Here is a 24,593-nt window from a genome sequence, read left to right on the forward strand (position 1 = left end):
CAGGATGCAGTAACAGCTCTGAAGCTAAAAGAAAAAAGGTTAGTGGTATCCCCTAAGCTCGTTGTGGTACTTCTTAGTTATAATTACCAGCATACCTTACAAAGAGGGTTAAGGACATTGGTCTTGTTTGGATGCTGGACCCTGGCATGGGGGAAGGCTTCCTGAAGACCCCTGAGGAAGCCATCAGCAGAAACGAGACCTGTGGTCTCCTGAGGGCATCTCATTGCAGTAGCCACTGTGCCCCATTGCTTCCTCTGGCATGAGGCTTTTCACCTTCGTGGCTTCCAAAATACCTCGTATAAATGCTCCCCCCACTGCTGGTTGTGAGGCTGTGGTGTGAGCAAAGCAACTAGTGAGTGTGGTCAGCTTGGCAGAGGTCCCTCGGGCCCTTGGGTTTGTTGGAGCTCCCGGCTCCAGGGCGAGTCCTCCCACCAGCTTTGGGTTGTGGCTGGTGGGAGGGGAGCCTGTAACTTCTAAGCTGAAAGCTTTCTCTGCTCTGAGCCGATCTTGCTGGAGACATGCAGGTGTTTCCCTTCAGAGCAGAAAACAAACCCTGCAAAGAGATGAGGGCTGTTGTGCCAAGGTGCAGCTCAGGCGGCCTGAGCTCAGCTGTGTTAATCATCTGTGGGAGAGCGAGCGGGGACAGGCGGCTGTTTGAAGAGCTTGCCCATGGCTTCTCTGAGATTTAAGTGGGACCATTTAGGCTAATACTGTTCTCCAGTTAAAGTAAATTAATCAGGTTAGTGCTGTTGCCTTATAAAAATAAAAGAACGGAACTGAGCTCACAGCAATGGCAAAACAGGTTGTTATATGTGTAACCTGGGAGTTGACCATTCCCTTTGCAGCCAATGCACAAAATCAGCCCTTCTGCATTGTCCGTTTTCTTATGTGTATGTATACGCATACACACACACACATGATATATATACATATGTATGCATGTGTGTTTCATTGGACTGCAGAAATCTCTGCACTCTTACAGTTGCTCTCAAGCAGAGTGTCCTGTGCCCACCTGGGTCTTTGACAGAGCTCAGTGTGAAGCTCACCTTGCAGCATACTCACCATTTGTATGCTAGAAAACATGATGATGCTGAGAAAAAAAACACCCCCCACCCTGTTTCCAACTGAGTGTTGACCTACCTACCAGATTGACTGGGAAAATGGGTGAAATCAGCAGCTAGATTGAGGCCATTGGCATGTGACTGGGCACAGAAACAACAAAGATGCAGAACTTCCAGTTGGATGGACCATATCCTCCAAACAACCCAGGGCTCTCCCTTGCTCTTTCTGAAGCTGCGTAACATGTAGTGGTAAGGCACAGGGTAGAAGAATGCCTTTAAGGGCATGTAGCAGGTTAGGGTTGGATGGGGCATGCTCTTACAGTGTGGCTGTATTGGCACAAAGTGCATTTATATTTATGGCATGCTATGCATATTTGAAGTGTAAGGAAGCTTTTGATGACTAAAGGCAATGGGCATGTATTCAAGCATTGGCAGGGAGGTTGCCCCATCTGGGGCATGGGCAGAAAAGCTTGTGCTGTGTTTGCAGGTGTCTGCAGGTAGTGCATATTACATATACGTTACATATGTGAAAGCAGGGGTTGTGACAAGTATTTCTTTGCTGTAGCTGTGGTCTCAACCATTTTTGGTAACCACTGGCAGACTTCTGCAATGTTCCATACTAGTACTGTATAGGAAAAGAAAAAAAAACAATTATGAACTCCTGATCTGTGTCCTTGAGGCACTTGGAAGTTTTCACCATTGAATTAAAAAGAAAGAGGCACCTGGACGACAGTGACTCAAAACAAAGCTACCTCGTTACAAAATAAAGAGTGATTGTATGCACTGTTCCTCCTCAGACAAGACCTTCAGGAACATCAAATAAAACTAGCAGGTGTCAGGTTCAGAGCAAACAACCGGAGGCAGTTCTGCGCGGAGTGTGGGGTTGCACTGGGGAACCCTGTGCCACAGGATGCTGCGGCTGCTAAATGTTTACCTGGATACAGACATGAAAAGAAAGAAGGAAAAAAAAAATCCCCCAGGAAACACTGCATGCACAAATGCCATCTCCGGCTGAGGGAGGCAGAGGGGTGGGAAGGTCTCCTGCGGTAGGTCGCTGCGTGCCAGTCCCGTCTCACCCTTCTCCGGGACAGTCTTCACTCCTGCCAGGGTCCGAGGTGGGCTTGTGCCTCCAAACAGGCATGTCCACTTGATTTCTTACAAAGCATGTTCTTCGTGTTATTAACAAAAGCAGTTTAAGCATATTTTGTTTTCTCAGGCATCCTGGGTTTATAACAAATGGCCTGGGTAAAGCCTAGTCCTATTCCATGGAGGCCTGGGGCAAAAAAACCCATTCCCCTCCCAGGAGGAGGTGTGAGGCCTCAGCAGCGACTTGGCCCTCACCTCTTTAACGACGAGGTTGGGGATGACCTGGTGCACCTGCTGAGCTGCTCGTGTCAGGGAGCAGCCTGAGATGCGGGCCGCTTGCTGACCTACCCGCCTGGCTGCGGGTGGGCTTCCTACAGGTCCGGGCTGCCTGGAGCCCATCGTGTCCCTCACCGTGGCCAGACCAAGCCTGAACCGCCGGCAGTGGCTCGGTGCTGATGTTGGCCACAGGGGCACAGCCCGGGCTCAAGTTTCCCACGTATCTCCCCCTTATTGGGTCAGGTGTGTCATGGGAACAAAGTGAGTTTGGTCTGAGCACTGTTTCAGGTTTATAATACGTATATTATACATGCAAAATACTTTTGGAGTGTAAGAAAAACTCTGGGCAAACGTCCTCCAGCGCCTGGTAACCCCCATGCAGCGGGAGCAAGCCAAAGAGGATGCAGCCAAAACATCAATGCTCTGCAGAAGGAGAGTAGCATCAATGTCAAGAACTACATTTCAGCATGTTGGTAGCTCACCATTTCCTGAGCTAGATTTCAGTGGGCTTATTCAAGAAAGGGGGTGAGGAAATAGAAGGTGGAGGCGCTTTGGGAGCTAGCGAAGGCTGTAGCTGCAAGCCAGCCTGACAGGACTTGACCACATGTTTTCAGTTAACCCGGGACAGGATGTGCAGATAGCTCCGGACACATGAGGAGCCCAAAAATCTGTTTTCCTTTTTGTGGCTGCTCACATCATTGCCTGCTGTAATAATAGCTCCGTCTGTTAGTGGGTTGGCCAGTATTGATTGCATGTTCCCGTCTGACACGTTCACAGCGTAGTAGCTCCAAGGTCAAACGAGTGGAGGAATCGAAAGCCCCACGAGAGCGGGGTGCCAAGTGGGGCGATGAATGGAGACAACAAAGCCCCTTTGACAAGGAAAGTATGAGGAAACTTCTACTGAAGGATCCCATGAGAACTTTGCTGTTCTCACTCTGGTATGTCCTGCAGAGACACCAAAGTAGGCTAGCCAACACTGCTCCCAGGCATCTGTCCTCAGTGTAGGGTAGTCTTGGAGCATGCTGGCATCCCACACCAGTGGATCTCATGGTCTTTGCTGCCCGTTGAAGGGTGGTGAGACTTCGGTGCCCTATATTGCACTGCTGCTGGTCTGAGACCTGTCCTTGTCTCCTCACGGCTCTCCTGTGTGTCCACTTGACTCAGTCCTCTTTTTCCCTGGCCTCCATGAATGCTCCTCCTCTGTCTGACCCATGTCTCTTTCATGTCTTCCTATATTTCTTCACCACCTCTTGGTTTCAGGTTCATCTAAAGCTCTACTTTTAACCAGCCCAAAGGCTTTGGTACTGGGGTCTTGGTGCAAGACAGTGGTCACAAATTTTCTCATCCTTGTTCCTTTCCTTGCCCACCTTGTTTCAGTCATCAGTGTCAGTGACAAGAAAGCTTTAATGCAAACAAAACTGTGTACCCTGCCTAGAAACGGTTGAGGCACCTTTGCCTTTTTTTTTTTTTTTTCCTCCCCCAAAATGATATCCACCATGAGTGGTTTTGTTGCCAACAGGTGACGTTTAGCAAAGACCTCAGTGAGGATCTTGCTCAACAGAAGACTGCCCAGCAGACCTGGCTTCGGGCAGTACGACCAAGCCACATACAGCAGGGTGAAACCCTGGTTATATAAAGCTCTTTTGAACCCTGAAAACCTTTGTCAGACCTTCAGCGTGAAGCATTCACAGCTCCTGTTCTGAAGAGCGGTGTTTTGTCCTCTCCTAGCTCTAAACACTTCCCCAAAATAAACCCACTGCTATTTACCGGCATTGTTTTCTTTCTTGTGTTCAATGCTGATAAATAATCAGACCCATTATATTATATTTGTGTCTGCGCTGGTAGAAAATAATTACAACAATTACCACCAAATCAAAATGCTTCTGTTTCTCCTGGTGTCATTAGCATGTCCCAAACATTTTGTTCTTGTGGTTTAAAGTGCAGTAATAACCCAGTCCGAGTGCGACACCCGGCTCGGCAGCGCTTCCCAGCACAGCAAGCTTCCCGGCCGCGATTGCCTCCGAGATGCTGCTAATTTTCAATCACGGTGTCAGATCCTCTTCTACCGCAGGGAGAGCAACTGCTTAGCCTGTGATTTACCCAATTTATTCCGGTAATAACCGGGCTGGCTGTGTAGCCATCTGTCTGTTTTACGTGCTCCTCCTGCCCCCAGCCTCTGCCACTGTGCAGACAGAGCGGTGTCTCAGTCCTTGCGACAGCGGGGAGAGGAGGCATCCTTTCACCTCGGTGATGAAGGGGGTCTCTGTGTGCTCGGAGAAGGGCACCAATGTTCCCCTCTGCCCAGAAACAGCAAGCAATGCAGCCCCTCTCTTGTGACCTCCGGGCGCTAGAGCTGCCAGGCACGCTGCCAGCAGGGCTGCTCCCTGCATGTATTTTCACCAGGCAGGGAAGGAAAAACCCATTGTAGGCAGGGCATGGCGGGTTAGCAAGGTCCCAGCATCACTCTGGCCCAGGCTGGGAGAGCTACGGTCACTTTGAGAGGAGGAAACTGAGTCAGAGAGCAGTGAGGGGAAGGACCTGACTCTTGTGACAGGCTGAGCTCATCCCTGCTGTCCCCTGCTCCTGCTGAGGTCGCACAGGGGGAAAGAGCCAGAGCCAAGGCTGGAGCCCAGGCTACAAAGCCCGTTGCATGTCTTAGACCCCCAGGAGGACCAGGATCATGTCTGTGTTGGGCACATGGCCGTGAGCAGGATGGAGGGCTTGGATCTAGAGATAGACACCTGAGTCCTGCTTCCCATTGCACGGAGTAAATCCTCCGTGCTGCAGTCATGTATCTGAGGGCAGAATTTCATCTCGCAAAGAGAGTGAGTGGAAAGACAGATGTTAGCCTGAAATTGGGTCCGTAAATATGAAAAGCGTCATGATCGCATGCCTCTGTCTGTGAAGATAAACACTGTACTGACTGGATCTTTATAAAGCCTTTAATTGGAGAGCCAAGTCCTCTGTGCCCTGTGTAATGTTATTCAAAGAGACCTGCACGCAGCTCCTTCAAAGCAGATGTTAGACAGGGTACAGCCCTAGATCAACAGTCATTCAGGATCAGAATTGTTTGAAACCACTGGGTAAAATCAAATATAAATAGAGCAGAGAGCATTTGAAGCAATTACGATCTCGGGGGAGATTCATTCCCTGTAACAAAGCCAAGAAAAGGGGAGACGATGCTTTATTTTTGTAATGCAGTGAGGATGTGTAGAAGCTGGACTACTCAGAAAACTCTGAGCAGCACGTATGGTTCGTGTTAAATCACCTAAACTTTCTATCTCTGTTTTCCCGTGGATTTCAGTGCTGTGGTGCTCTATGGACTGTAGCCTTGTGATTGCCTCTGGGAGACAACACAATATTGGAGGTAAATAGGATTTGTATACTTCCTGAGCACACCAAACCACTGAATTTTCCTGCTATTTTGGTAGTGCTATAGCACTGCACAGACAAAAGCCCCTCACTTTGAGGAAATCAGCAAATCATTCAGGTCCTCAGAGAAACCTGTTGGTAGCACGAAGGCTTTGCCCTGCATCTCCAGAGCCCATCTGGATGGTCCCGCTGCAGGGATGTCATCTTCCCTCAGGGGTGCAGGGTGCTTTTCCCTGGCTCCCAAGGCTGCTTTTCTATAAATGAGGCATTTGCTACCAAATTTCCTAACTCAGCAGTTAAGAGGAGAACGTACACTGTAATTGTGGGTCACGGGAATCCTATCTCCTTGTGCCTCTGCCCATGCGCTTTTGGCTTAGGGCAGTGCTGCCCGAGTGCATGACTACGAACAAGGTATTTAGTCAGGCTTCACACCTCGCATCTCTCCTCCGGGCAGCTTCGTCCACGTGCCAGGACGTGTGACAGCTGTGCCCCTGTGCAGAGCCCAGAGAGGAGCCTGAGCTGCACGAGTGGATGGCACGGTGCTGGCGTGGATGGATGGGTGATACACTGCGCAAGAGTGGGATTGCCTTTCTTCCCTCTGAAAAAGCAAAAGTCTCTTGATCCTTTAGTTGCTCTGCCCTCCGCTCTGTGTCTGGTAAATGACCTGGGCTTGTCCTGCAAGGAGCAGGGATGAAAGCATGCAGCACAAAGCTCAGGTTGTTTATTACGTGGGGGCAAAATGAAGCGGTGAAGGTGGACCCGTTGCCTTTGTGGATTACAGGGTGTGATGCTGGGAAGTCACCTCACGGGTAAGGCAGGCTTAAGGAGACTGGAAACCCCTGATGGTGCAGTGCCCAAACAGAAATGCAAAGCCAGCAGCCCATTTTGGTCAAATCAGACATCCCCTTGGGAAAGCCTGCCCAAAGAGGAGATGCTGCTCCAAGAGCATCCCGTGGCCTACCGGCTAATGACGCTGTAATCTGTCAGAGCATGGGATTAACCAGTACAGTATTACTGGCCCCAGAGACTTCAAAATCCCAAATAAGGCCCGTGATTTCACAGCCCTGTCTTAAAAACAAAACAAACAAACAAACATGCAAAACAAAACAAAAACAAACAAACAAACAAACAAAAGATTAAAAACTGCAGTTTGAAGTCTGATTGCTTATCTTCTATTTTGGTTCTTAAAACCTTTGGATACAGCTGGGGCACATTTTCAGCTTCCCTTCGCATCGCAGTTGCAAGGTCACAATAATTACTGCTGAGAAGGGAGTTGCTTGGTTGTTTATTTTTTGAAGGAAACTGAGATGTTCATGTATTTACATTTACGGGGAGGGGGGTTAACAGTTCTCCAGGCCCCGAGAGTTTGTTAAAAATTGCAAGAGCCACTGATATGATAACAGATTAACCTCAGACCAAATTATGTGTGTGGTTACTGATCACCCCGTCTAAATGAGTGGAGTTGCCTTTTCAAGGAACCCTGCACGTTTGCAGATGTGCCGACAGAGCAGCGTTTCCACTGGAAATTTTGGCGAGGAAGGAAAAAGCGAAGCGGATCTCATCGCCCAGGAAGACTGACTGAGAAACAATCAGGTGGTAAGCCAACCTGTGTGCAATAAGCGGTGAGGCAATGACAACGCAGTGAAGGCCAGCGAGGAAACGTGAAGCCACACGTGGATCTGCTTTGCAAAAGTGCGTCGCTCCCTGCAGAAAATTGCAAAGAGCTTTGAAAAACAAAATACACTTGTGTTTCAGCTGGGGACAGAGGCAATAATCATTGCAGTGAAGTGGCAATAGGGCTTTTGGTTGGACGTCTCAGCTCCTCTCAGAAGGAAGACTGGGCCACGCTTTGGTTGGGGCGGCTGGAAGCCAGGACACCAAATGGCCGCCGGCCACCTCTGAGCTGCTGTGGGGCTGAGCAGGAGTGGGGGGAGACCCCGAGGGAGGCCCCACGGGGCTGCCTGTGCTTCACGGAGGCTGCAGCTTTGCGTGCTGTGGTCCTGTCCTCCCCTTCTCCTCTCCCAGCTCTTCCATGGAAGAGTGGAGAGTGCGCCCCCGGGAGAGGCTCAGCACAAAGGCTCCTTTGAGGGAATTCAACAGCGGCATTTTGCTGGGAATTTATGGCCTCTAGATACTGCTCTGGATTTGAATGCAGAAGAAGGGGCAGGAAGAATTGAAGAGAAATAAAAAGGAGGGACAGCTTGGACAGGACAAAACAGGAGCAGCCCGTGTGTCACGCTGGCACCCCGCATCGGCACCTCTGCCCACCACACCCAGCTGGTGTCTGCGGAGAGGCCCAGAGGAAGCTCCTGGTTTGTTTTCCCCTTTAAACACAAAACGCGTTCCCTTAACCTCAACCCAAGGAGAAGGCAGCTGCTCTCGGCAAGCGGAGCCACACGAAGCGTGCTTGCTGGAAGCGTTTTGCCTTTGTTTTTCTGAAGGCGGCCCTCAGCGCAGCAGTCCTCGGCTCCGGCCGCTGGCAGCGCGCTGCGCCGGGGCCTGTGGGGCCTGGGGACGCGGGGACCCCCAGGGAGCTATCAGAAAGGGAATTTTGGCCGTGGTCCACTGCCCAGGCAGGAGCAAACTTAAGTAGCAGTGTAGAGGAGAGTGAATATATGGGGTTTAGAGCCCTAAGGGCTGGTTTGCTCTGTGCGGGGTGGGGGAAGGTGCAATCAAGGACTGGGAAATCTTCCCAATTGCCTCTCATGGAGGTCGGTGTCAGGAGGCCAGACTCGCAGGTGGGGCGAGAACCTGGCAGACCCCTGGTCCTGCAGGATTTGTACCCAATGTCCTGGGCAGGCCAGGTCTGCACAGGAAATTGCCCAAGCAAGGCTAACCCCTGGGCTATCGGTCGTGTGAGCACAGATGACTTAAAAATGAGGTAATGAGACCTCACGATACCACACCTGTGACCAAAACCATGAGCACTCCTCTCCTGCGCCAGCCAACATGTAGGGGCTACCAGGTTGCACCCAGAGCAGCCACCCTCACTGGAGTAGAGGGAGTTGTGTCTGATTGACACCTGTGAAACACTTTGGGGAGAATTGTAGAAATATAATGATCCTTCTGCTTCTGGGGAAGATTTCCCAAAGCTCCTGACTGATGCAGTCCAACTTCACACTTCTCCTTTGCCACTTCTGTTGGGCAGACAGCACCAGGTGCTGTCAGCTGGGTGGCAGGGTTAGCTGACCCCCTTCCCTCGGGTTTAAAACAGAAAATCAGGCCCTTCAGAAAAAAAAAAATCCTAAAAAGAGGAAAACAATAAAAGAATCCAGCAGTTGATATTTAAGGTGTTATGAGCTGCTTTTCAAAGCCTGTGTTTGCCCGAGCAAGAATAGAGGTGCCTTCCTCAAACAAAGCTGGAGAACAAAGCACCGTCCCCCGAGTTCGGGGTGCTCTGGAGGGCAGCCACACTGAAACTGTGATTAAGTGTTTTGGGCCATGCCTTTCACTGCAGCCTGCCAGATAAATATTTACAGCTGACCACGGAGAAGTGGGGGGAAGGAGAGGAGAGACATCTGTAAATTCTTTGGAGCCTTGCCGCCTTTTAATTTTAATTATTTTTTGTTGCTTTTCCATCCACAGATCATTGTCTCTTTTTCTCAGCCCACGGATCACTAAAGAAGAGATTTTTGGGAGAAAGAGTTTATTTCTAAAGCCTCAGGAGCCAGATCCTGGTTTTAATGACTGTGGTGTAAACTTTAGAGCTGCGATAAACCAACTTTGTGAAGAGCAGACAGCAACCTTTGGTTTACTAACCAGCGTGAATCTGATGTAACGTTATTGATCTCTGTGGATTTACTCTCTGTCTCCTTGTCTCCTCCCTTGTTTTTTTTGCAGTTGTCCTTACCCATGCAAAATCAGTGCCTATGTGGCTGTAATAAGCCAGTAAATCATGGTGTTACACCCACTTCTCACAGGCTTAAATGACTCCCTCAGTTTGGCCTCTATTCTGAAAATAAAGCAAGTCTTCGTGCCCAGTAGGACAGCTGATTATCAGCAGCACAGAGCACAGGCTCTGGAAGGTGTCTGTAAAGTCCTCCAAAGAGAGGGCAACCAGGAAGGACTTGTGGAAACGAAGGCCCTCAACCCTGGGGGCTCTCTGCATTTTGACGTACGAATATATACGTCCTGCTCAGAAACATATGCAGGAATCTGTAGCTATAAAAGCCACTGCACCACCCTGTAATCCAGCCCAGATGTGCCTCTCCTTTCATGGTGCACTCAAGGGACCCCTGTGAGCCGAGGCGGGCAGTGATTGAAAGCATTGTTCAGATTTACTCACCCAAATGAAAAGAGACCCACAGCAGACTGCTCACAGAGGTCCAGAGCGAGGAGGCTGGTAGGAAGCATTGGCTTCAGGAGGGGCACCAGCGTGTGAGCTGACGGATGCTGGCCCGTGCTGTTATCAGATGCCTTCTGAGGTCACCCGCACAAGCCAGGAGCTGGGTGAGCTCTGGGCCTCTCTGAGCGACAGGCGTTAGAGTGTGCAGTGCAAACCCTGGTCATGCTCGAGCTCCCAAAGTCTGGTGCAAAGAAGGGTGCAGACAGCTGAGCCTCTGGTGATAGATAATTCAGTGGGGCTACTCGCCTGCTTCGAGGCTTTAAAGCTGGGAAATGGCATCTGAGAAATGAGATGCTGGGCTGGACTTCGATGCTGACCTGTTTGGGAGAACAGGGGAACGACTTTACGGTTTGTTGTGGGTTGTACTTGCAAGTGAGCCACCAGGATCTCCTCCTCCCCACGTAGTAGCTTATGTGAGGACGGACGGAGATTTATTCCCGCTCTTATCGGTGACCTTCTAAGTAGCCAAAAAGTAGCATTTCAAAAACTTCGGCACTCACTGCAGTGTCATCTGGGAAGTTGCTCTTTCTGTTAGTGTCATAAAGCTGCAGAGCTCTAAATAGAAAGCTCAGAGGCAAAGGTCTCGTCCCGAGGGCTCCGCAGTCTCAGTGCAAAGACTACAGTTATAAAGCCAGTCACAGAGTCCAGGAAGTAAATTTATGGCTGGGAAGATGGATAAATAATACGCCAAGATCAACAGCAGTGGTAATGTCAAAGTGTACTGAGTGGAGTTACTCTGCTTTTACAGCGCTGTGACCGCTGGGCAACCTTGGACGTGAACATGCCAATTGCTAGAGCTTGCTGAGGAGTCAAGGCCCTGGCGTTTGCTCCACCACCACCTGACGACCCGAGGAGGTTTGGGCTGCCTTAATGGGAGGGAGCAGAGACCGACTTCCTGAGCACAGCCTTGCTCGTGGGGTCAGCGCCGGGTTGTGGCAAACACTGGGGCTTTATAGTCACACTCACGCGTTACCTCCCAAAAGCTCCCAGTGGTGATGTTACCTCGTGGAGCGCTGACAGGGCTCTAACTCTTCATTTGTAGACCATCTGGAAGCCTCTCGGGCCTCCAGATGTGACGAGAGAGGGACAGGGCTTTGTGTAGCTCTTGGGTGTTTGAAGGAGACAAGAATGAAAATCTTTATAGATTTTTTTTTTGCTTCTCTCAACTTTCCCATGCTTTTCCTTACTTCTGATTGATTTTCTTCTCTTCTCTTGATCTGGAAAGTAAAGTCACTTCAGTGTTTACTTCATTTTGTTCCCTGCCAAGTCTGTTGAGCCTGTCCTAGGTCATCCCTGCTAGTGGCTCACACCAGAAAGTGGTGGAAAACCATTAGTGGAGATGTTTTAAAGAAGTCAGACAATCACATGTTGGGAGCAGTGCAGGGATAGCTGATACTATCTTGAGACTGTTGTTGGACTAAACAATCTCCTGAAATCCTTTCTAGCCCTAATTTCTGAGCTTCTCTGGTCCTCAGTAGAGAGCATGACAGCCAGGACCAGGGAATGCTCTTAGGTGTTTCCAGTGGCAGCACCTCACCATGCTTTGGCATCTGCTTTGTGCTCATGGGCATCATATCTCTGCTGTGTGGCAGCCAGTCACCACTGCGCAGTGACTTGGTGTGCTGGGATGGCACCTGGGGGCAAACTGGGAGCAGGGAGGGTCAAAAGGGACATCCCTGTGAAATCTATGCCACAAAGAAGATGTGGGCACTGTTTAGTCCCATATTTACTCTCCACTTGAACAGTTTGAAAACAGAATTAATTGTCTGGGGGAAAATACTGCCCTCCTCATCTCACTGCACATCCAGACCCTGCACTGTGCCACCTGATATACAGGAGACAAACTTACCCCATTTCCTAACCATTGGGATTTTCTCTTTGAATACTTGTGAAGCCCCAGATCTTGGAGCTCTGTGATTACACATGGGTCTCATCTCTCCCTTCCTCGCAGCAGTGGTAACCGAGCTCCTGAGGGGAGAGGAGAGCTTGTATGTAGCCTCAGAACAAGGCAGCAAAGCAAAGAACTCAATCCAGGGCCCGAAGCACCAGTGGAGAAGAGGGAGCCGGGGGTCTGCAGCCCTGTCTGACCCCCTGCCCCATCTCCTGGTGCTCAGCCAGGTCTTCCCACTTGGCGGGGGCACCCGAGGCAGCCAGCGACTGTGTCCATGCACCTCGGCACTGCTGCCTCCTCGCCCCAGGTGTTTAGCTGAGAAGCAGCTGGAGAGCAAGCGCTTTGGGGACGGCTGAAAGGATCCTGGAAAATTACCACAGGGGGAACCCATAATGGGCAGCGTGGGACACAGCGTTCTGCTCAGCCCTTCTGTCTGCGATAAAGCACCTGCATCTGCCTGAACACCGGTGCTTTCCTCCGCCTGCTGACACCAAGCAGCCAGGGGCAGCACAGTGTGCACCCAGGGGATGGGGAGATTTGGGGATGCCCCGTCAGGCCGGCTCGCTGGAGCGTGCGCTGGGTCAGGTTTCAGGGCTTGTGCTCTGCATGCATCCGTATGCTTTTAACTCACTCAGCAGTCTTTCCATGAAATTAATTTGTGTCAGATGATGGGGTTTTGTCCTTCCTTTGCTTTTTGGAGGGCAGGGGTTGGAAGAAGCTGTTGATTCAATACGTTGCAGGTACCGCCTTGCTACTCCGGCCCCATGGCTGTAAGTGCCTGGTGCAGCTCTTCCCCAGGCAGCAAGCTGTGAGGGGCAAGCTCCTGCTCACAGCTTTGGGCATAGGTGGCAGGAATGAGCCTAGAAAAGCATGTTGGTTGTTGAACTGCATTTGGGGATCCTTCCTGCTTTCTTCTCCCTTGCCTCATTCACTCCTTTGGGTCCATGTTTTGACACACTACTGGATCAATGCATTGGCAAACTGTATCTCCATTAAAAAATGTAGGGGAGAAACTGAAGACCTTGTTACTGAGCAAAAGGCAATTGAGCAGGCAATTGGGCAAAAGGCAATATGGCAGCAAGGAAAACAGGAAATTGTCTAAGACCTGGCATGGACGTCTGAGCTGGATATTTCTGCTAAAATGCTAATAAGTCAAGCAGTGTTACTTAAATCAATTGTGGTCCCAGAAACGAAAAAGTTAACATGGAATAAAGGCTTTTCTACTGCTTGGAGCTGCTTCAGGCTCTCTTCAGATTCAGGAAGACAACCTTACTTTAAATAAACTCATCTCACTCTTTGAGCCTGCCTTCATATAGGCATGCAGCTGAGCTCCTCACCTTCAACAGAAGTTGGTATTCTGGAGTTTGAATCACGGCTTACAGAATGGCAAGGAAGAGAGGGAGGCTGGATTATCAAGAAAATAAGTAAGAGTGAGAGGAATTTCCCAGGAATTCACACTAAGCACAAACCATGGATTCCTCTTATATGACTTGCTTTAAATTCTTGCCCCAAACGGCTAATCTACAGCTATATTGCTGGTCCAGGGAAGCTGCATTTAACAAGTACGTGGGTGATGAATTGGTGATCAATGCTTTGTTCATAAATGCTTTGCATCCCTTCAGCTGGGTGGCTGTGGGAGACACATGGACTCAGATGTACAGCTACTGCAGTGTCAGTACAAGGCTACAAAGAAGGTAAACTGAGGAAAAAAAAACCTGACTGGCTGTAAGTTTTCATCTCTGAAACAAAAAGGGTGCAGAGGCTGTGAATGGTGTCATTCAACAGGCGGAGGATTTCTGCTTGGAGAATGATTTGGGATGAAGAACACATAAAGGGGCAATGAAATTGTGAGCTGTTGAGACAGAACGCTCGAGTGGCAAAGTCATTGGTGCCTTGTTATTTTTTCACTGTCAACAGCTGTCCATGAAAACCACAGGCAAAGTGTCCAGAGCAGGCTTACACAAAGTATGACAAATAGCTATTGGCCTTGCTTATTTTGCTAGTTCAAGGGCAGAGATCTATGTAACAGATCTCATAGATGTGACCCTGCTAATGGTCCCTGGGGATATGAGAAAGATATCATGCAATAAAATGTCTTTCCTTTTCTCTCACTGTGCTTTAAAAATAAACAAACGCTAAAATTGCTTACAACCACTTCCTGTCCCTTCTTCTGAACAATTAATTCTTTCACCGTGACTTTCAATTCTTCTGTTTATCAGTTTTTGAGTGGTCACAATTTTTATGATGTTCTTTCACCAGAAAGGCTTTGTGCACATGTGTGTGCTCTGTGAGGTTGCATATTGTGTATTATGTCCAGCTTGGATCTCTCTGATGTCCATCGTCACTGGCAGGGGAACAATAGCATGGCAGGTTCAGCAGGATGTATGCGCGTACGTATGCAGTGGAGGTACCGTGCTGCAGATCAAAGGGAAAACGAATCTCTAAAATGTTTAGTTTATAAAGTATATTGTTGTTGCACTGCTGCCCAAGGTCTTCAAAGAGGCCCAGATTTATTGCCTCAGCACAGTTCAGAGATACTTGCTGCAGATTAAAAATGGATGAAATAGGAAGGGGGCTAGGCGTGTAAATTACTGAGTAAAAATAGGAACTGTACATTTGTTTGCTATATGAATTTGGGTTTTGTTTTCTTTTCCCCCGCTGGTGTTTTTTCCCCTCCCCCTTTACGTTCGTTCCTTAGAGCCACGGGGTCAGGTCTGTGCTTTCTTGTGTGGCCACATGGAGTATGTCCTGACAGCTCTGCTATCTCTTAGGTAGAAACTGAGATTATCCAGGCATGGCTCTCGGAAAGGAAAACTCACTACAGGCAAATCTGCTTCGCTTTTATTACTGGAGGTACCGTTTAATCTCAGCCCCTGACTGTTTCTCTCCCCACAAGTCCTTTGCTTGGAAAAAAGTTATCAACTCAACACATGACAAAGAAATTAACTCTCCTTTCTGGCCACAGATTTTAAAGCGCTAAAATATGTCTTCTTTTCATCTTTCCTTGCCTGCATTGAGCTTTTTTCCCCAGTTCCAATGAAAAGATAGAGGACAGTTCAAGCCATCATGGTCTGACTTTGCCCAGGAAAGGAGCAGGGTGCTGGGTGCTCACACCCAGCACTAAGAGTAGACCTTAAAATGCTTTTTCTCGCCACCTCTTCTTGATAACCTCCTAGGCAAAATGTGCTGGCTGCGCCCTCACTGGGATGCTGGGTATAGTTTGCAAGGCAAAATCTCTGTGTCATGCATTCAGTATAGACAGAGCTTCCTCCTCCAAAAGTTCACACTGCAGATAGAGAAGATCACAAGGTGGGAGATATGAGTCCAGAGAGGGAAAGTGAGGTACTAAAGCATTTTGAACCAGAACTAGCACTGAGCCACTTGTGGCCCATTTATGTCTGCAGTCACCGAGCCATACTGTCTTTGTCAGTTCTTTGAAGTTCTCCCTGGTCATCCAAAACTTCATGCTCCACAGTGTAAATTCCTCTATGCAACTCTGTGTCTTTTCTAGCAGCCCTACAGAATGTTTTTTTAAGGGCCAAGATTCAGGATCCTACATCCTCTTGCCCCATGTTTGAGGGGAGCATTGCCTTCATGCTAAATGTGAGCCCTAGCTGTGTGACACTTAGAACCACCACTATGAAGAAAAACACGTCATCCACACTGTGACCCTGTTTGGTTTCAACACCCCCAGTTTGGGATGCTTTTTGCCAGTGGAAGACACAATTGTGCACACTAGGAGCTCGGGGATGTCAGCTAGCATCTAGTACCTCTCGGATGAAGAGCTGGAAGCGATGCCCATCTTGCCAGTCACCAGGGACCCCACTCAGCTGTGTTTGTGGTGGTTAACCAAATGGAAACTCACACCAGATCCATCTTGTCACCTTTTACCTCTGCATCCTGCCGTCAGCTGCAAAGACCACCACACACTAAAAGACAGTTGTTTCCAGTGAGGTTTGTGTATAGATTTTAATATCATAATTATGGCATGTAAACAAAATACCACTTTGTTATTGAAACCATACTGACTGAAGCCAAGCTCCCATGTGAGAGATACATCTGAGTTTAATTGCTGTTAAACCTCTGCAAATGTACTCTCAGTAAGGCACTGGTACTATTTAACGCACAGATCAAAACAACTACTGCAGTCTAGAGCTGATGTTGGAGATGAATCAGGCTGGGTTTCAGCCATCTCACTGTACAACTGATTGTCAGTGGGATGCTCAATGCATTTTGGCAGCTGGCAGGAATGTGCTGTGCCCGAGATGTCCACCTCCAACCATCGCTCCTGGCCTCAGCCCCATCCAGTGGTTTCACTTGAGCTGTCCTCCTTGTGGGAGCTCAGATGAGACGTAATTCCTCCGAACAACCCGGCGCTGGGCTCTCTCATACCTGGCAATATCATCGCAAATGCCAGCAGAGCCGCGGGCCCTCTGTAAAGACAAGATGGCGGCGGTGCTGGCCTTGTGTGGGATGCCCACGCCTCTGACAGCCCTGCTGCCTCTGTGGCTGCTCTGTCTCCGACAGCTTGGTTGCTGGGCTCTGCTGATGACATCTGGAGCTACAGCATATACAAAAGACTATACAAAGCAAAAACATACACACAAGAATAAGATTAGGTTCTTTTGAGCCTCTTCCAGGCCCAGCCTCCCCCAGAGCTCGCTCTTTGCGAAGTTTTGTTTCACGCACTCAGAGGAAAAGAGCTTGGTTAGAGAAGAAAGGAGAGGATATTTTACAGATTCATCAGACCTAGATCTGATCCAGGTGCTGCTTCCCAGGTCTGTTCAGAAGGGCAGCAGCAGCACGGTGGCACTGCTGGGGTCTCGGCTCGGGAGCTCCCGGCCATGGCACCAAGTGTGGCTGCTGGTGAAGAAGGGCAGAGCACCCCCAGACTGCATTTCTGTGCCTGGCCCCGCTGTCCGCCTCACCAAATGAGGCTACTGCCTCTTCAGTAGTGAAAACGTGGGGTGCTGTCATCTTCATTTTTGCAGGGAGCCTCAAAAATATCTGAACATCAGGCTCCCAGTGAAATCCATGAGAACTGGAAATCAGGCAGGCCCGTGCTCCCACACATGGCAGTTTGGGGGGGGGGCTCGCCTCTGCCCCCCACCTGGCCTGTGCTCCCCTGTGGCACGGAGGGCCAGGGGGGCTCCTGGGGTGGCTAAGGGGGAAGGCTGCGCTCAGAGGAGATGTGACATCAAAGTCCTGGCCACACACAGCAGTAGATATTCTACAACTTCTTCCTCCTTTTTTTTTTCTTTTTTTTTTCTTCCTTTTAATTTTTTTTTTTTTTTTTCACAGCAATGGGGTGCCACCCTTGTTGGTTTTGGCAGTTCCCAGTGGGAATAATTACATTGTGCATGCCTTAAATTCCCTCTTTTGCAATGACAACTGGATGCAATTTCCTTAGAAGCCTCACAAATGAAGCTCTCACATGGTTGGAAGCCATTCAGTGAGTACTGCAATGTGTTCAGAGGTGGCTGCCTCTCAGCAGGACCCCAAGTGATTTCTAGAAACCTTTCCATAGCCTGTCAGGCTTTTTGGGACCCACTGCGTGGGCAATACACCGAGTCCTGGGCAGGACCTTTCAGCTAAATGCAAGCTTGTCATTTCTACTCTGCAGAATACCGAGATAGCTTGGTTGGAGGCACACGCTCATGTAAGACAGTGTGAAATGCAGACTTCAAGTTTTAGAGATTTCACATGTGTTTGGGATTTGGCTCAGGAAATGCCAAACCAGAACCGAAACCTGTGCTTGAGGTTTGATTCTGGTTCACACTTAACATAAATATTACTCCTGCTGACCAAACATTCCCCTGAATATCTCCACAGAGCGAAGGACAAGTCTCTGCAAGGTCTTTACAACACTGTGGCCTGTGACAGCAAAGGACTTGATACAGCCCAGCGGGTCCCTTCCATTTGTATTGTCCTGTGGTTATGGAGCAAGACTCACCACAACGAGCTGCTTAGGGAATCCTGCACATGGCAGCAAAAAGCTCCAGCAGCTGGTGTTGTGGGAATTACTGGTGAGACCACATACATGTGCACTACGGTGGGATGTTTGGTCAGAAGAGGCAATAATCTTTTTGATCCTGAGACATGGAGGAAAGGATAAATATTTCCTCCAGCAAAAGGCTGGGGGGCATGGAGCAAAATGGCCTTCTGGCAATGGGAAGCGCCACCTCACTCCTGCCTGCCTGCTGTGCTCTGCTTGAGATGGGCAGTATATGTGCTACATATTATCCAGACTGCTCCTGTTACCAGTGGCCTGCAAAGTCCTTCATGCCAATGCCCCACCAAAACGCTTGAACAGCGAGGGACAGTCTGCAGGGTGCTACCAGCGTGCCTCTGGGTAGCTAATGAAAAAGTATGATAACCAAAGAGACTGAGTGAGTCCAGCTCCTTCCATGTGAACGTCCGAGTGACCTGTGAAACGTACGGCCAAGGAGGAAAGGAGGGAGGATGGGGAGGAAAGACAATGCAGCAAGGACTCAAAAAGCAAGGTCCTGGGGAGGTAGGTGACAGATAGAGGGGGAACAATGTGTGTTGTGGTTGGAAGGAAGGGGTAAAAGAAAGAGAGGGCACAGTTGTGTCATTTGTAAGAGACATTTAATTCCAAAAGCCCAACTTCCTCCCTGTCTGGGGAACACAGCAATTAGCTCAGTTATTAACCCAACACTTAGGCCTAGCTGGAAAGTGCAGTGCAGTTATCTGGAGCAAGTGAGGCCTGACCAGCTCACCTCTGCACTTGAGGCAGGCTGGCCACAGGGAGGACATGAACATTTCCACCAGGTCTCTGATGCCCCTGGGGGCTCACAGGACATCTCTGTGCCTCCAGGCCTTGGGTGAGAGCCCTGGCCAGCCACAACCTCGGGAGGCTTGGCAGGCAGACCGGGGTGAAGAGATGCCATCTCAGACCCTGAGCACAGCTGGCACAAGCTGCCTGGAGGGCAAGAGCGTGTGGAGGGGTGGGCATGGCCTGAAGGTGGGGCAGCAGGGACATTTTGGGAGTCACCCGTGGGCTCTGATGGCCCAAGGGGCTGCCTACCCCATTTCTTCCCAGCCTCTCCCTCAGCACTTGGTAAGCAGCACTGCCTTTCCAACAGCTGGGCACAGCAATGGCACGCAGCTACTGTTGTGTTCGCGTTGATGTTTTTACCATTTTCTGACAGCAACAGCGTCCCGGGTGTCCGTATGGCAGGGCAGCCACCTCTCCTCATGCAGCACAGCATCTGCCAGCCCGTGGTGCCTGCAGTCCACCAGGTGTCCGAAGCTGCTCAGTGGATGGTGCAAAGTGCAATACAAACTCCTCCTACACACACATTCCTACGCATGCAATCAAAACTGGGGGGAACGCGAAAAAATAAACAGACACTCAAAGCTGAGCTTAATTCTCCCTTGGATCTAAGCACAAATCACTGCGGTGACTGCGCCTTTAGTTTATTCAGAAAGGGCTGGGCAGAGCTTTGAGTAAAACACATGCAGAGATGCCGGCCTAATGCACATAAGGCGCTGTGGAAACTATGCAGAAGGGGCCGGGAGCAAGGTAAGCATATGGTTTTGTGGTGACCCAGGTGCTCAGAGCCAAACCCTGCCCTGCCATCTAGGACTGTACAATGCCTGAGGGCTGCTGTTGGCCTTTGAGGAGTTCATCAAGGCTGTGTTGTATTTCTGTGGGTGCTGCAGGCTTGTGTTCTGCACAGTACTGCAGGCTGGTGCTGTGGGACGCTGGTGGGTTAGGTTTTATGGAGAACGGGGGACAAGGGAAAAATGTCTCAGCATCAGTAGATTCAGTAGAAAAAAAAAATCTTTCTGTCTGCAGGGTGGGAGAGGGAAGGTACTGGCCACACTCAAACCCAAGAACAGCTACAGGATGTGATGTCTTTCTGATCCCTGCCATAAGTTCCGTCTAGTTTGCTTACTTGCTGTGGAGAGGAAATTTGTCCCAAAAGGAGGGAAGCAGGGTGAGTTGTCTGTGGTTCTCTCCCATATCCCTCAATGACTGCTTATGCTTGGATAGCACCACTACCCACCCAGTCATCAAAGCATCAGGTACTGATAGCCCAAGTCCTGGCCTGGGGCCATCACAGCCCAAAATAGAAGAGTTCACTTCGCTGTGGCCCTTGTGAGTGTTGGCAGTATTTGGAGATGCAGCCCCGTGCTGGTGGTGCCTGTGTGGTCTAATTACCCTTTATTGCTACTCTCGCCTGACTGCTTACTTGCATGTTAATTTATTTGTCCCAAGATGCGCCTGCGCATCTGTTCCTTATTTCCTGTGTATGCATTTGTTTTCTTGCTAAATGCTGAAAGGAGAGGAGATGAAATGTATTGAAGATCTTGATTTACAGCTTCAGTCTTTCCCTAAATCCGTTAAGAACTGTGTTCTCATCTCCCCCTCCTCTCTAACCTCCCTGATGGAAGGATGACATCCAGTGAAGGCATAGCAAGCTATAACATGGACATGCAAGCAGAGACAGACCCCTGTTACTCTACCAACCACAGCAGATAATGGGAATTATGGAAAAACAGACCCAACACCTGATCCTGGGTGTATTTCTTGCAATATCTTTACTCACTATTGCAGCACTGCCCGCTCGCTGTTCAGTTCTTCCACCAACCCTCTCACATCACGCCGGGGCAGATGACAGCACAGGCGATGTGCAGGGGCTAGCTCAGCATGCAGCTCGTCTAAAGCAGGTGAGAGCTGCTGTGATGAGGGGCTGGAATCACCTGCGAGAGGGCACATCCAGGAAAGGTCGCTGGGACAGATTCCCCTGCACCAGTGCCACCGAAGACCTGCATGAGGAGTAGCAAGCTGTCTCCTGGCAGGAATTACACCACTCTTGAGCTCACTGACCCATTTCTCCTACGCTTACCCCAGGCCTTTCCTCACAATGCCGCTGAAACCATGAACGTCACGAGAATGGCATTTCTCAGCTTCTGGAAAGATCTGAATTTTATGATGCTGCCAGTTTGAACAGGCTGCGCTTAAATCACTCGCCTCACTTTGACACCTGCCTGGGCTTGGGCTGGGACAGGAAGCGCTGAGACCAGCTTGTGCCCGCCAACCACCCTTGGCTGCTTTGGGGCATTTTGCCACCGCATGGCTCAAACCTGCGTGTGCTGGGGCCCGGCGGAGGCAGGAGGAGCTGGAGGACCTCTGGAGGAGGCAGCACAACTGGTGTTCTTGCCCGGGCTAAGTCCTGTGGGGGAAATGGAGGGCAAACACCCCTCACCTTCAGTTTCGCTGGGTGCCTTTGAATAGCTGCTCCCTCGCCCACAGCACACAAAATCTGCCTGGCAGGCTGGGAACTGCAGCATGGAGGAGGGAGGGATCCTGCGTGCCCCTGGTGTCCCTCCTGGCAAAGCCAGCTTGAGCTATTCATCACAATACACGAGCTGTGGACCTCTGCAAGGTTTCCCTGTGCCCAGGCTTGCCCAAGGGCACGAGCCCAGCCGAACCATCCTCTGATGCCACCCGAACCCAGCCCCTGCATGGAAAAACACTGGCTGTGCCACAGGATGAAGTGAAATACCGTTTCCCAGCTTAACAGAGAGATTTGTTATGTATACAATGAATTACCAGCTCTTTCAGTGCAGTAATTGTTCACACATTGTTTCTCTGCCTCTTTCACTGTTTTTTATGATTCATGCTGTTTGGTTGTCCAGTTGACATTTCCAAAATGAAGTTTTTAAGCCCCAGCCTTTCTCCCCTCCCTGCTCCCCTTTTTGTTTGCCTGGTTTATGGGCCTGAGAGAAGTGTTTCCAATCACGATAATATCTTCATGTTTTGTTGACAAAAGGTCAACCTAGGAATAAGTCAAACTGGTTTTAGGAAAAATATTTGCTTATTTAGTAAGGGGATGTGTGTTGGAGATCAAATTTATGAGGGTGAAATTGAGTCTGGTTATTTAAAGGACTCTGAAATAAGAGCTTCCCACCCACTCACCAGGGGAAGAACAAGAGCTATAAATTGCTTTAGGCTGGAGGGAATGTAGAAATAAACTCAGTTTCTGTGCAAAAGGTAATAGGATCCAAAGCAAGAACTAAAAACAGAGCTTAACTGACAACAACCCGTTCACTCCCTCACACACAGCCCTCATTCCACACTATCACTCCTTACAGAATAAAGGTCATAATTTTCCTCAACATTTGAGCATCCACTTCCACAACAACCATCCTCACCCACTGGCCAGACACCTACTTGGACTCACAAGAGAAAAATACAGAGGTTTGGTCCTGGAAATCTGTTTTGTAGCGTGCTTTTTTGAGTTTGACTTCAAATTATAGTTCTAAATCAGATATTGGGAACACTTCCGTGAGCTTTGCCCATGCCAAGAACCCTACCGAGGGCCGGAGGAACCATCTCTTCATTGAACTTTGCACGAGCAGCACCGCTGAACAAGTACGTCTGGAGGATCGTGTTAAAAGGACTTTTCTCGTTTTGTTGAAAAGACAAGCAAATAGCGCAACAGGTTAAGTGTCAAAGAACATGAGTTTGAAGAGAGGAGGTACCATATAGATAAATATTTTAAAATATGTATACTTATATGCACATGTATACTTATATGCACGTATATGCATTTGAATAATTGAAGCTGAAAAAGACCTCCAGGGGTGATCACGTTTAGCACCCAGAAAACCAAGCCAACTTAAGTGGCGTTGCTCAGGCCCTTGTCCAGCAAAGTGCTGAGCCCCTCCGGGCATGGAGACCCCACACCCCTCTGGGTACCTGCTCCCCCTCATGGGGAAGACTTTTTCTTAATATCTAACTGGAATTTTCCTTCCTGCAGCTTCTGACATGCATATAGGCATGATTTCTTATGCTTCTTCTTCTTCTATACAGCCAACAGACTGCAAGCTAAGCAAAGCCTTGGTCTGGCCCTGTGCAGCTATTCTTCTTCCTAGTAAGCTCCGAGTGGCTGCGGAAAGTCTGGCATTTTCCTCCTCCTCCTCCGGCTTTTGCACAGCTTCAGTTCCTTTGTATTATTTAGACATGTGCCTCCCTCATGGCTCGGGACATGACATTTCTTTCCTCCTTAAACATGAAAAAAAAACCTGCTGGTCAAGTCTTGCTGATGCTGGATACTTGCTAAAAAACACAGCAACATTAAACAAGTCTCTGCACATGGTACAGAGACAAATCGCTCTTATAGAGTTTAACTGGTTTGGATATCAGCAAGTCACAGATAGGGGGAAGGGAGACACAACAAGGAAATCTGATTTGCTGTAAATTCTGTATTGTTTTTAAACAAGATAGCGATATTGGCTGTAGATACCTGCATTTCCCTCTCTCTCTGCATAGCCACCACAGAAGTTTTCCCATAGTCATTTCAAGCACAGTTTGTATACTGCCTTTTCCTGCACAAGAAAGATCCAGTCATTCTTTCGACTCTTCCTCCCACCCCGAAAACCACCCACATCTTCAGGGGGTAAGATACTTGATGGCACCTTTCAATCAAAGAAACAAAGCTCTACACAAACATGGCAAAGTCCTAGAGCCAGTGCCAGCATCCCTCAGAAAGACCAAGATTTCACTCTCCGGGTACATCTGCATTTCTGTGAAACTGACCACATTTTACTGCTGGGCAAATTAGGCAAGGAGAAGAAAATGCTGTAGGAAAGTCAGAGGCTGCTAGTGAGTCAGTAGTTGATTCTGCCTGGGCCTGAGCCTAAACCTTTTAATACTTATCTACATATTTTGAACAGCAGAAGAGAATTTGCAGATCATCAGCGCTTCACGGTATGTTTCCTCATGTGATGGCTTCACAAGCACAGATGACAGTTCTCAGGCAAATCTGCTAATTTGGAGAGAAAAAACGGTTTCGTCTGTTCTGCGGTGAGACACCTGAGAAGCCAAGAGGGCTGTTTCAGGAGGAAGCACAGAGAAGGTCTGTGTACTTACAGCTGTGCTTTCAATGCTGGAAAATAAATCATCTTTCTGTCACAGACCCCATTATAATTACCTTAGCATGGAAGAGCAATGAGGATGTTCCTGACTTGCGGGTTGCTGTTTCTTGAAGAGGTGCAATGGGAATGGGGTGGTTATTTATGGCTGGGGAGTACGGAGATGAATGAGTAAGTTATGAGATTTCACATCAATATCCTTCCAGCTTGTCGCAAAGAAACGTCATCCCACCCTACCTTGAGATGATGGCTCTGTCGTTTCCCCCCTGAAGAAACATAGGAGAGCAGATCTCAGGACTTCCCTGACTCTGCTCTGGTTAGGGAGAAGACGGCAGGGATGTAGCTACCCAGTTCCCTCACCTGATGCCTGCTCCTTCTGCCTGTTCAGTACCAGCGGCCTGCTCAGCTCTGTTCAGAGGGCATGCGTACCTCCTGCCCAGGGCAGTTTGCAGTTTGGGAGCCGACCCTTCCAGCTGATGCCTGGCTGAGGTGGACGTGCACCCTGCAGAATCAGCACGGGGCTGGATCTAAACCAGGCAGAACCTGGCTTACCCGGGGAGTTGGCTGCTTTGGCCTGCGCTTGATGGCTCTCTGGAAAAAGGCTTTGAGAGAAAAGGGGCAGCTGAGAGACAGGCACCCAGCTAAAGAAATATTT

This window comes from Anser cygnoides, chromosome 3 (assembly GCF_040182565.1).
Source record: "Anser cygnoides isolate HZ-2024a breed goose chromosome 3, Taihu_goose_T2T_genome, whole genome shotgun sequence".
NCBI classification, from domain to species: Eukaryota; Metazoa; Chordata; class Aves; order Anseriformes; family Anatidae; genus Anser; species Anser cygnoides.